The 12,592-nt window shown below is 35.5% G+C and overlaps 1 protein-coding gene across 21 annotated transcripts in view; it reads right to left on the bottom strand.

Moving 5' to 3' along the window:
- DLG2 (discs large MAGUK scaffold protein 2) overlaps nucleotides 1-12,592 on the bottom strand; it is a 1,837,299-nt gene that overhangs the window by 1,322,791 nt on the left and 501,916 nt on the right. The gene's annotated exons all lie outside the window — the stretch shown is intronic.

The following is a 12,592-nucleotide window of genomic DNA, read 5'->3' as shown; positions in this document are numbered from 1 at the left end:
GAGCACTTGTACTTAATTGTAATTATTTATCTTTGTATCTGTTTCCCCAAGAAGACTATGAATTATTGAGCCCACAGCCTGGGTTTTTTTCATCTGCAGATTCCTAGAGTTTAGCACACTGCCTGGTACCATATTTATTAAAGAAAGAAATAAGTGATTATAAGATCTATAGCAATATGGTATAAATAAGAGGTAAAAATAACATATCTTATGGATGTTCAGAGCAAGGAAATGATAACATTACTTAGTGGTCCAGAAAAGGGTCAAATAAAAAGGAGAACTTGATCAACATGTGGAAGAAATCTTTGTTTATATAGAAGGGTATAGGGAGGATGTTTTCTTGAGTATGGGAGAAATAACAAAAAAAAAAAAGGAACATGGATGATTGCAGCATTATTTACAATAGGCAAGACATGGAAGCAACCTAAATATCCATCAATGGATGAATGGATAAAGAAAACCTCAGTGTAGATACACACACACATATACATATAATGGAATATTATTTAGCCATAAAAAGAAGGATATTTTGCCATTTTTGACAACATGGATGGACCTTTAGAGCATTATGCTAAGTGAAATAAGTCAGACAGAAAAAGACAAATACCGTATTATTTCACTTACATGTGGAATCTAAACAAATAAAACCGAACTCATAGATACGGAGAACAGACTGATAGTTGCCAGAGACGGGGGCTGAAGGATGGTGAAATGGGTACAGGTGGTCAAAAGGCACAAACTTCCAGTTTAAAATAAATAACATGGGGACATATTTGTAACTATGTGTGGTAATAAATGTTAACTGGACTTACTGTGGTGATCATTTTGCAATATATACAAATATCGAATCATTATGTTGTACACTTGAAACTAATATAATGATATACATCAGTTATATCTCAATAAAAAAAGAAAACGAGTAAGGTCAACTAAACTATAAAAAACAAAAAAGAAGGAATGCGGTAATGTACATAGACAATGAGGAAGAAGAGACTGGCTAACTAATGGCTTATAAATCAGTGAGTTTAAAGATTAGCTCTGTATTAGAGGTGATTCTGAAATATTTGCAAGGGTAAAGAACAAGAATAAGCATTTAATGAGTATCTACTATGTGCCAGGTCTTTGCAAGGTATTTCATATATAGCATTCCATTGTTAAGGAAAGTTTTTTTTGTGCACATTTTACAGATGAAGACAGTAATCTTACAAAAGGCAAAGAGCTTATCTAAGGACACAGTGAGTAAGCGTCAAAGTGGCGACATGAACCCAATTCTATTTGACTCCACGCTCTTTTTGTCTCCCCATAGAGTCTTCTGTTCTCTTGTAAACCTGACAGATCTTTCTGTCAGGTCCTAAGCAATTATGAATCCCTCCTGGTATGCTCCACATCCTATATCCTCCCCAAATAAAGTCTCCCCAAAAGACGTTTTCAGTGTTAGCTTTCTCCCCCACATAGAGATAAACTGAATTTTCTCTAAATTCCAATTCTCCTTACATTTATATATAATCCTCTCATTTATTTCTCTAACCAAATATCAATTCTTTTAACATTTCTTCAAGAAGATATAACCCTTAATTGTTCATTTATCATCTCTTCTTTTCACTCCATGAGAAGAAGGACCTCTAGTAAATACTGACTTTTGATGATGATGAAGATAATAACTAGGATAATGATAACATTTTCAGGTTCTTCATTGTTCACAAACCTTGCAGACTTCCAAATGTATAATATTCTGGAGTTAAGGGTTGATAAATACAGTCTGCTAACAAGTTGAGATTTCTCTCAGGTCAGATGTAACCAGCACTATTCAACATTTATGAAGCAGTGTTTCCCTTGTTGAGAATTTGCCCTGTCCCTTTGGTGAAAGATATATTGAAATGGGACTTTGGGCAGCAGTGAGGAGAGCAGACTCAGGCTCCACACTTCCTTAATTGGCTGGAGGTGAGTAAAGCCTTTATATAGAACTTCTGTGGTGTTCTGCTTGGTAGGTGCCTGTCACACAATCTGCACAAGCTCAGATGAAAAGAATTTTCAGCATAAGTGTTTGAATAGAATGTATAATTGATAGCACAGGTGGGTAAAAATCCAACAGATGGGGCCTCACACAGGTACAGCTCATGCCCGCCCTATCCACCTCACTATCCTATTGTGAAAGCTGTTCACAGCAAAAACGCATTGTGTAAATGCAAGGCAAGTGATCAGCCTAGCCCAATCCCTGGGTGTTAGCATCCAGCCATGATCCCACACATAGTTCCAACCCTTCTCCTGTATCCAACTTACTCTTAGTTCTAGCTCTTGCTTAGCTACTGTCTCTATTCAGAAATTCTAACCCAAGGGTTTTGTATATACATATGTATATCTATATACGTGTGTGTGTATATTCAGACATACATAGTATAGCTATATTCATATGTGCATATATATTCAGATATATAATATATATATTCATATGCTTTCTAAGTACTTGTTTGTTTGCTTATTCATTAGTTCATTCATTCATTCACCATCATTTACTGAACCCTTATCATGTGCCAAAAATACTGTTAAATGGTGAATACATAAATGTTAATAAAGTAGAAGAACTGAAAGATCTCTACATATATCCCCCTCAAGCAACTTTCCTTTAAAGGCACTCTTTTTCAAACATTCTGCAAAGCATATCAGTAGTCATTTATGATGAAAGACAAAAGTGAAAGGGCTGTAGCTGAAATGGTATAAAGCAGTCCAGAGCCCTGCTCATGCCCAGTCCACCCCTAATCAGATCCTCCAAGGTCACTTTTGTACAACCAATCCCTCCCCAAACACACCCCAGCCCCACTCCTACTGCATCACTGCTCCAATAAGTTCCTGCCACTGACAAATGGTGCTACAACCTTCAGGTTGAGGAAACAAGTGAGCAAACAAATTGAGAACCACTAAAATTTCCAATATTTCCTACTTAGATTATTAACACCCACAATGGCAACAGCAATTACCTAGGACCTACAACGTGCCAACCAAGAAAATACAAGGTGCTTTATAATCATCATCTCACACAATCCTTAACCAAGCTTTAAGGTCAGCATATTATTGTGCTGATGGTATAGACAAGAAAATCAAGATTCCACAAAGTAGAATAACTTGCTCCAGGTGACACAGGTAGTAGAGATGGAGCCAGCACTTGAACCCAAGATGTTGGACTCTACTCTGCTATTGCCATGGACATAGCAAAGGTGAAGCAAGCTGTATGATATAGTGAAAGATTGTCAGACTGATCGTGAATACAATTCCTGTTCCACCTCTTACTGGATAGGTAACCTTGGGCAAATTATTTTGCTCTCCTAACCCATTGTTTACTAGTGTTAAACAAAATACTAAAATATCAAATTTACATGTTCCCTATGAAGATCACCTGAGATAACAGATGTGAAGCTTATTGACTGCAGACACCGTGTCTTTTCATCCTTGTGTTTCTAACATCCCTAGCACAGTGCCAGGCAAGCATTTTAATAAATATTTGACAGGAAACGCCACACTGCTTAGCACAGCGCAAGGTACATGGGATGTGCTCACTAAATATTTTCTCCTCTCATACACAGAATTTCCTTTACAGAAATATATTTTGCAGTCATCTGTTTCAATATTCCTTATAATATGGTGAAAGAGAGGACAGCAGCAGTGGTAAGAAGTTGAAACATGTGGGAAAGATGGCCAAGGATTCTTCTATTTCTTTCTTTAATGCTGGTTTTTCAAGGCAAAATAATCTAGTGGTTGATAACTTATATCCCCCCAAATGCAACGGGGGTAAAAATGACCTGTTTCAACTAAAATTGCCTGTCAAGTTCTCATCTTTAATAAACCCGTAAAACTATCTTAGAGTAGTAGCTAGAAAGACTCATTATCTTTTATCCCTTACCTTCTAAATATTCTCCATACTAAATTGCAGTGATTCCCATAATAATGTGCCACAAGACTCTAAAGGAATGTCTCAGGACCGCTTCACAGTTGAAAGTCAAATCTTTAATTATCTTTCACAACTAAATAATTTCACGATATCATAAAATACAACTTTTTTTGAAAGGCTTTAAGTATTGCTGTGCGATAATGCACCAGTGACATATTTAAAGAACGTGTCTATGGTAACATATGCCTATTATTGGAAACTTCTAACACCCATGTTAATTCTTGAGCCTTCAGTCACAGAATCAAATCGGAGGGAAAAATATCTGCACTATATTGTGATTCCAGAACAAAGACAAACAGATCTGCCCTTTCACATGAAGCATTTTACCCAAGGTCATATCAGAGTCAGAGGTTCAAGGGAATAAAACCCTGGGACTAACCCACTTGCCCACTCTATAGCCTGCTTCAGTAAGGCATCAGCAGAGGAACTCTGATACCATTACTCATTAACTCTTCCAGAGACAAGCTAAATTATTATGGTAATCCTCTTTGCATTTAGATTAAAAACTTTTCTAGTGAAAATGGAAAGTGTGAATTTTTAGAAAGACAGGAGAATACTTAGCTTAATTTCAGGATCACCTTGGAGATATATATTCAGATGACTCAGGTGAAGGCACAATGCACACATGTCTACACTTAACACATAGTAAGTGTTCAATCAAGGCTACCCATCCTAATCCTTATGATCACCATCATCCCGGCATCTAAGCTGCTTACTTTGCAGGTAACTGAGCATCAGAGAGTATCTCAACTGGAAGGAAGCTTGAAGCCCACCTGGTTTAGGCCTCTAGCTTTACAGAGGGAAAACAGGAAGATGCCTTGGTGAACATCAACTAGTAAGTTAATGAAAAATTTAAGAACTAGGACTTCTGTTCTTCCCAGCTTTCTAAGCTGTGTTAATTAAAAAATATCAATTTTGCAAAAAATATACTTCCACTGAAGCAAACTGACTATATTAACAGTCAAAGCTTTCTGAAATCACTCTTAATAGAAAGCATGGCTATGAAAATGAGGAAAAATTAAGAAAGCCTAACTTCATTTATCAATTTATAATTCAAAGAAAAAAAATCAGTTTATAATGTATTTGTTCATTTTCCCTCCTCTGGCATACAGCAGAAAAAGCAAAAATTATATGGTTGTAAATCATCTTTGTGACCTCTTTGGCTTGTCCACTAAAGTAAAATCCATGTACGTATAGAATTCAGGACAAGTTCTCAATAATGTCTGAACTTTGGCATCTTTAATGAATTTCTTCTGCTAAGGAGTAGTTGTAATTAGGTTAATTGATCTTTGAAGTTTGATTCTGCTTCTACTGCTAAGCAATATTCATTACAATCACTAAATTTTAATTAGTAAATGACAAGGATGAAAAAGACATGTATTTTAGCATAGGCACCATCATTGGATCCAACTCCTCTTGTCATCTACTCCATGTCCCCAAAATATTCATTTCCAACTGCTAAATAAAATGGAAGACAAGGAACATGCTTTCCTTTACTACATGTGGAGCAAGTAAAGGACAAGACAACATTCCCCATGCCATGGTACATTCAAGATGTTAGCATTATTTTTTCATTCAATAGTTATTGATTGAATATCAAATGTGCAGGCACTGATTTAAGAATTTGTTTGTATTTTATTGCATTTAGTCCTTGCATATTTCATATGAAGTAAGTAAAATTACACCTATTTTGCAGATGTAAAAATGGAGGCTCAGGTTAATATTCTGTTGATGTTGAAGTCTATTCCAGGTCTTTCAGACTTTGAAACTAATGTGGAGATAGGCATTTAAACTAAAAATAAAATAAACATAACCCAACGTGTCATAAATAAATATATGAACAAAATATTATAGGAACACACACACACACACAAAGTGTGATTAATTCTCTAAGGAAAAGGACAGTCAGAAAATTATTTTTATCCATGTCCTCAGTTAGCCAAAACAATTTATAATCATTCTTGGAAAGAAACTTTGATGTGTATATTTTGGTATTATTTATACAGAAAATTTGAGCACTCTGTGCCTTATGTAAATAGATCATAAGATGCCAAAATTTTCACGAGATTGTAGTAATGCATCTACTACTGTTGGGCAAACTCCACAAGTTTCCCCAGTACATCCTGCATCACAGCTTCTTGGGGGAAATGTTAAGCCCAATTTTATCCAACACAGCAGTAAATGAGTTCAGTAAATGAGGCCCAGGGTCAGACTTCTGCATCTCCCAAATGGTTGAGTTTTTTCAGTGCACCTTTTTAAACTTTAGAAAAACTTCTGATATTGTTCAACGACTCTCACTAATTGCCATCACATGATTATGATAAGACTATGTGAGTAGTCTTCTTAAATTTGCAGCATGATTATGTCACTGCTCCCTTGTCTCTGCTACCTGTAAGATTCCATCTCCTTTAACTCCCCACCTCCCCACCACAGATTTTAGGCCTCAGCAACACTGAACAACTCAAGATCTCCAAATAGTCTATGCTATTCCAGGCTTCTGTGTCTGCATGTGTCTAAACTGCTCTCTAAGCACTTGTCTATTCCTGTCTCCAAGTCTCAGTTGCTACCTCACATCCCACCACCCTTCAAACCTCAAATGCTATCTCTTCCATGAAGCCTTCCCTTCTTCCTTTGAAAGATTTAAATTCACATCCTCTAATTTTCCCACAGGAAACTGCTAGTATAGCAATTATATTATCCTTAATACATATTTGATTGTTTCCTTCAGTTAACTGTGAACTCATTCAGGGTAGGGGCTATGTTCTTTTGAATCTGAATGGGAATTCCTAGTGCTATCCTTGACATATGGTAATTTATCGACAAAAGTGTTTGTTGAATTAACCAAAGATTGAAATTCTAGGTAGACAAGAGGTGCAGTGGATTTGTTCTCTTGCTGGAGGTTTTCAGAGACGTAAGCTGCCAACGCTATACAGGGGGACATCAAACGTTCTGTCTTGATTGCACCTTCAACTTGATAAGAGGTGCCATCACAGGGTAAGGGATACAACATCCTTACTAAAGTAAAGGAGAAGTAGAGACTTGGTGAACACTATCTACAGTATCTGGAAGCAGATATCTGTGCTGGGCTTGAATGACTCAGTTCAGAGGCATTCAAGTGCTATGGACGAGGGGTTGTCAGAACTGAAGGAATTTATGAGATTCTGTAATTTGGAACTTCTCCATTTTGTTCAACTGTTAACTTCTGTTTCTCCACAATGATCAACAACAAAACTTTAAAAGGAAAAGGGCCTTTGGAAAAAGAGAAGCCAGGAAACAGTTCCATTCCATAGCCAGGCTTCTGAGGGGATGCATCTCAAAACTAAAGGTAGTCTTCTCCAGTTACTAAAGGTGAGGTACACATACTGAAAGTCTTGGATCTAAAGCAGAAGAAAATAGAAGAGTCTGTGGAAGAGCCTAAGAGAGGGCCTTTTGTTCTCCTCTCTTCTTGTCCCCATTTAAACTGCCCCAGGAAAGACATGAATCTTGCAGATAAGGCAGAGCTCATTTCAAATTCACTTAACTTTCTTAAATCTGTTCCCTTACTAGTAAAATGGGATAATAATCCTTCTTTGCAGGGTTGGGAGAAAGAAATAATACAAGCTTGTTCACTCAGTGTTTAATGAACTAGACACATATTTTATATTTATTGATGAGGCATATAATAGGTACATGTTGTACACTATCTGGTAACAACAGTAATATTTACTCTTCTTTCATCATAATTAGCTTAAAATTGGAAAAAATAAGATGTATAGAGAGAGATAGAGATATAGATACATAGATACATATAGATATATGTAATAGTGTGAACATTAGCAACAAACCCAGTATATAATTCTGAGAAAAATGAGGCCATTTTGAGGGCAGCAGGAGTGGGCCAGAGCCCCGTAGCTTAACTTTCTTCTCACTGTTTCTCTCAGTTGATGTGCTTCCTGAAGAACTGGAAGCAGAACACTAGGATTCATGGGGCCATGGTTTAAAACCAACACAGAAAGCAATAGACAGTTATTATTTCTGAGTAGGAAAAAATATGACTTAAGCGGTGCTTTCAAATAATTAGCTGGAAAGTGTTATGAAGGAAAGACTGGAAGATGAATCTATTTGCGGCAAGGAGACCATCTGGAAGGCAATGGCTTACTCCTGGCACGTGAAGAGGAGGGATAACATTGGGTATTGAAATTGGAAGATATTTTTAGAGAGGTAGGTTTGATGACAGACACTATGTAGAGTTAGTTACAATTTTATTCTTAACCAAAAATTGGGATCATATATGGTCTTTCTAAAGATTTCTGTGTCACATGTAAACTAAGGACAAGAAATTGGAAATTGCAAAGAACATCACATTTCTGAGACTTTCTATGAGACATGGAAAAACAGGACAGGATTTTAAACATTGTGAAAATCTGGGGCAGAGGATCATCAAAGATACAGAGGATAAAAGAGAGGCTAAGTTTTCTAGCCTAGGAGACTGGAAACTCAGTAGTTCAACTGGGAGAAATAGAGGAGTAGAAGAGGGTAATGGGTCGCCTTCGATCAGTCTTAGATATGACGAATTTGAGGTGATGGCAGGACCTTCTGAGCAAAAAAAGCCCATAGGCAGCTATAACTACAAAAACAGAATGAAAACATTCTTTTAAATAACTACCAAAGGAATCAACAGATTATAAACAAATTGCTTGAAATTCCAGCTCAATGTTTTTAAGAAAGCAAGAAATCCCTTTTTGTGTGTTATGGAAATTGCAAAATCTTGGAGCACCTCAATTTATAAAGAATGAAGCAACTATTGGGAACACATAGTTTAAAACCAAGAATTGGAAAGGTCACTTCATAAATGAAATATGCTGGTTGCCAGTGAAAAATTATTTACTAAGGAGTGGACCAGCCACAAGTCCTGAAAAGGTCAAAAAGACTTCCAAGGTAGCCCCGGTAGGAAAGACTGAAAAATAAACACAAAATGAATGGAAGTTGCTCTCTGGGACAAATGCTGACAAATATATTCAAGCAGGAAACTCATCATAAGAAACCTTTCCTTATAGCAAAAGAATGTGGCTGATAGTAGATGCGTTGTTGTAACATGGTTTATTTCTATTTTATTTTGTAGAAGAGATGGACAAAAATTGCATCTTTATTTCAATATTTCTCTTCTAATTCTTGATGTGACAAATGACCTTTTTAATAAACCTTACTTGAGGAACATCTATACCTGCAGTGGTTAAGGCCTAAAACTGAGGAATCAAATCATTTTGACTTCCTTCCAATGTTAGATTTTTATGATTGGAAAATCCTCAAGGCATTTCCCACAGACTAAAAATTGTATAACTTGGAAAAATCACACGAGGAGTTCATTTCTGCAATCATCAAACTCATTGTTTCAGTAGACAACATATAAACTGAACAGCTATATTAAATTTAAATGTTTTCTAAGAAAACAAGTTTTTAAAGGTGCTGTTCTTCAGAATGAGCAATCTGAATTCTGGTGGAATAATCTACAAAAGCCAATACATAAGAACCATAGTTATTAGAAAATTATCAAAGAAACAACGTTTAGGCAATCATGCTAAAGAATTAAGAAAAGGCATACATAAATATTTATATGAATAGAAATCTATAAAAGCTTTATTTATAACAGATATAATCTATTGTAATGTAAACGTGATATAAATTACATTTATATAATGTAAATATTCTAAATACCCAACCAAAGGGAACCAATGAAAACAGTCATGGGATATCTATGTAATTGAATACAATGAAGCCATTAAAATCATGTTTTCAGAATAAAATTATATAGGAAAATATTCATAATACCCAATGTATGAAATACTATATTTGGTATAATGCATATTTTCTAATAAATTTGCATACGTGTTTATATGTGTGTGTGTGTGATCATTGAAGAGGATGGAAAAGTATATACCAAAACAATAACAGAAGTTATTTCTGTATGGTGGAAGTGGTTCTTAATTTTGAGGGGGACAGGTTCCCCCTTGAGAGTATGAATGAAAGCTTTGAACTCTTACTAGGCCAATACATCTAAAATTTGCCTAAAGAGTCAAAGTCTTTATGGATCCTTTGGAATCTGTTCATGAACTCCAGCATGGGCCTTTTGCGGGTAATAGTATGATGCAGATTTTTATTTTAGTTTCTGTACCTCTGTACATTAAAAACAATTTTATAGGAATGTATGTCATTTTGTTATCAGAAATCAACCAAAAACCGGTTTGTTTGATTTTTTAAAGACTATGGCAGCATTTTATAAATGCTAAAGTGCTTAGAAGTAATTTTGCAAGCTATTTCTCAGGGCAAGCTAGCAAGTTATTGTATCTCTTGTTTTATATATAGGGAAATTAAGGCAGAGAGCAATTTTCTGATTTATTCAAGGCCACTCAACATGTTACTGGCAGAATTGAGATTACAACACACTACCTTCTAGGCTCTTATTAGCCTACAGAGTTGCAATAACTAAAAAATGTAATGATTTTAAATGTAATTTCAACATTTCCAAAAGCATTTTTTTTACCTTTAATCTTTAGTTCTTTGGGAAAAATAGTTCTCTGTTGGAGCAAGGCTTTGTTATATGTGTAGAGCAGTAGATATACAATAATTGCTTCAGTTGGAAGCCTCTCTATTTAAAGCCTGGAAATCAAACACTCAAAGAAAACTTTATTCTTCACTTGCAAAAAAAAATTTGCAGAATTGTCATCCCTTTCTCTGTTTTGATTTATAACAGATAAGATTACCCATAATACTTTGATGAATTTTGGTTCATGAGCAAAAATTATTTAAGATTCCTTAGGTAGCACCATTAAAAGATAATTGAAATTCAGTCACCTTTGCTGCCTCCCCCTCTGTTCCAGTATCTGAAGTGAACACACAGGCATAGCCTCCAGCCAGGGCCAGGGAAGTCTCAGGGTAAGGGGCTGGGGCTACTACATCTGAGGCCACTGCTTGTCTCTGCTTCCTAGTACCAAATGCTGGCTTATCTCTTCACCAAAACCTGAGAGACCCTTATTTTCTTCTTTTTAATCTTTCAATACTTTGTATGAGAAATGTATCATGGGAAAATCCAGAGAAAAATATCTTTTTTGAAAAACTCTATCAATTACAAAAGCTTCAAGAATTTGAGACTCCACAGGAGGAGACTTTATTTCTCTTTGTTCTCTAAGGAACACAGAGGAAACTGTCATCTCAGAAAATATCTTTTATTTTTCCTTGAGAAAATCAGCTGTGTGTAGAAGAATACATTCCATGTCATGATGAAATACTATATTTAATCAGATTCAGATATACCAGTAAGAAATATGCCTTCTTTCCATTCCCTCTGGCCAACCCTAGGCATAACTGTAGAGTAGTTGAAGACAAATGTCACTAATTCTTCTTTCAGAGCTTTCTCCAACCCATCTGGATATTCCTTCCACTCCTTTCTCTTTTCTCCCTACCCTAAAGACCAGTTTTCTCCAGTTGTTTAAGGGTTTCATCTGCTTTTCATTCTTTCACTCATTCAACAAATTTTTATTGAGTGCTTCCTATGTGCCAGATAGTGAGACAGGAAAACATCTGACTTCCCCCAAATTTTCCTTTCTCTATTTGCACATTTGTTTTTTAAATAAATGCTTCAGGAAAAATATGCTATTTGGCAAAATAATAATTACCTATGGTGATATCTTAACCATAGGAAGGAAACTTATTTGGCGATATGGAATAGACAGCCTCCAGGCTCTCAGGAGGAATCCACTGACCCTACCAAACAGTAAACCATTTTCAACATTTAATGAATATCTAAAATTTATGGAGATTGCATTTCACTAGATTTTAAACTCCTTTGGATAGGAAGACACTTCATTTTCAGGGGCTAGCCATCAGAGAATCTGACTCTACTAGGGGCCTAGGACCTAAAAGATGAACTCATGTTGAATTGAAGGCACTGTACCTTCATGAGAGATACAAAGATGGCACGATTTTTGAGAAATTGAACGTTTCTTCCCAATGTTTGCCATTTTTCACATACAATAAAACATGCAGTGAAAATCTGTCCTTCAGTGACTTTAAAAGGAGAAACAGATCAATAAAAACACAGAGATAGGAAAGTTTGAGGTATGCTTAACAAACAGTAAGGAAAGAAGTTAGACATATAAAGTTTCTAATAAAGGAGATACAGAGATAAGAATGGAAAAGTGGGATGATGCATTACAAGCCTGCTTTAAAATTTATAGAAAATTCATATATCCATTGTGAGTTATGATAGTAAAAGCTGAGATTAGATTTCATGTTGTTAAGATAAAAAGTATTCTGGAGAAATGAGAATAGTAGAACCAAAAGCTTGTAGAAGACAAGAGAGAATGGGCCCATTTCTCTTCAATTTCAATCTCAGGTGAATGAGATTTTCACTTAAGAATAACCGCTGAGATTTTCAAATGTAAAAAGTAGACTTATTTGTAGACAAAGAGAAATAATAATTAAAATAATTCCTAAATAACTTTTTTCAATGTGTTAATTAGTTTAAAAGAATAATTCTCTGATGATATGGAAAACCCTACAGTCATATTAAATGACCTAGAGGAAAACTTCAAAATCAGCTCAGTACTACATAGTATAATTTCTACTGTTAATTTTTTTTTTCTATTGTACTGAATAAAGGAAGTCAAAAAA

The sequence above is a fragment of the Equus caballus genome, chromosome 7 (assembly GCF_041296265.1).
Source record: "Equus caballus isolate H_3958 breed thoroughbred chromosome 7, TB-T2T, whole genome shotgun sequence".
In the NCBI taxonomy this organism is placed as follows: Eukaryota; Metazoa; Chordata; class Mammalia; order Perissodactyla; family Equidae; genus Equus; species Equus caballus.
This window is presented reverse-complemented; position numbering and strand designations above follow the sequence as displayed.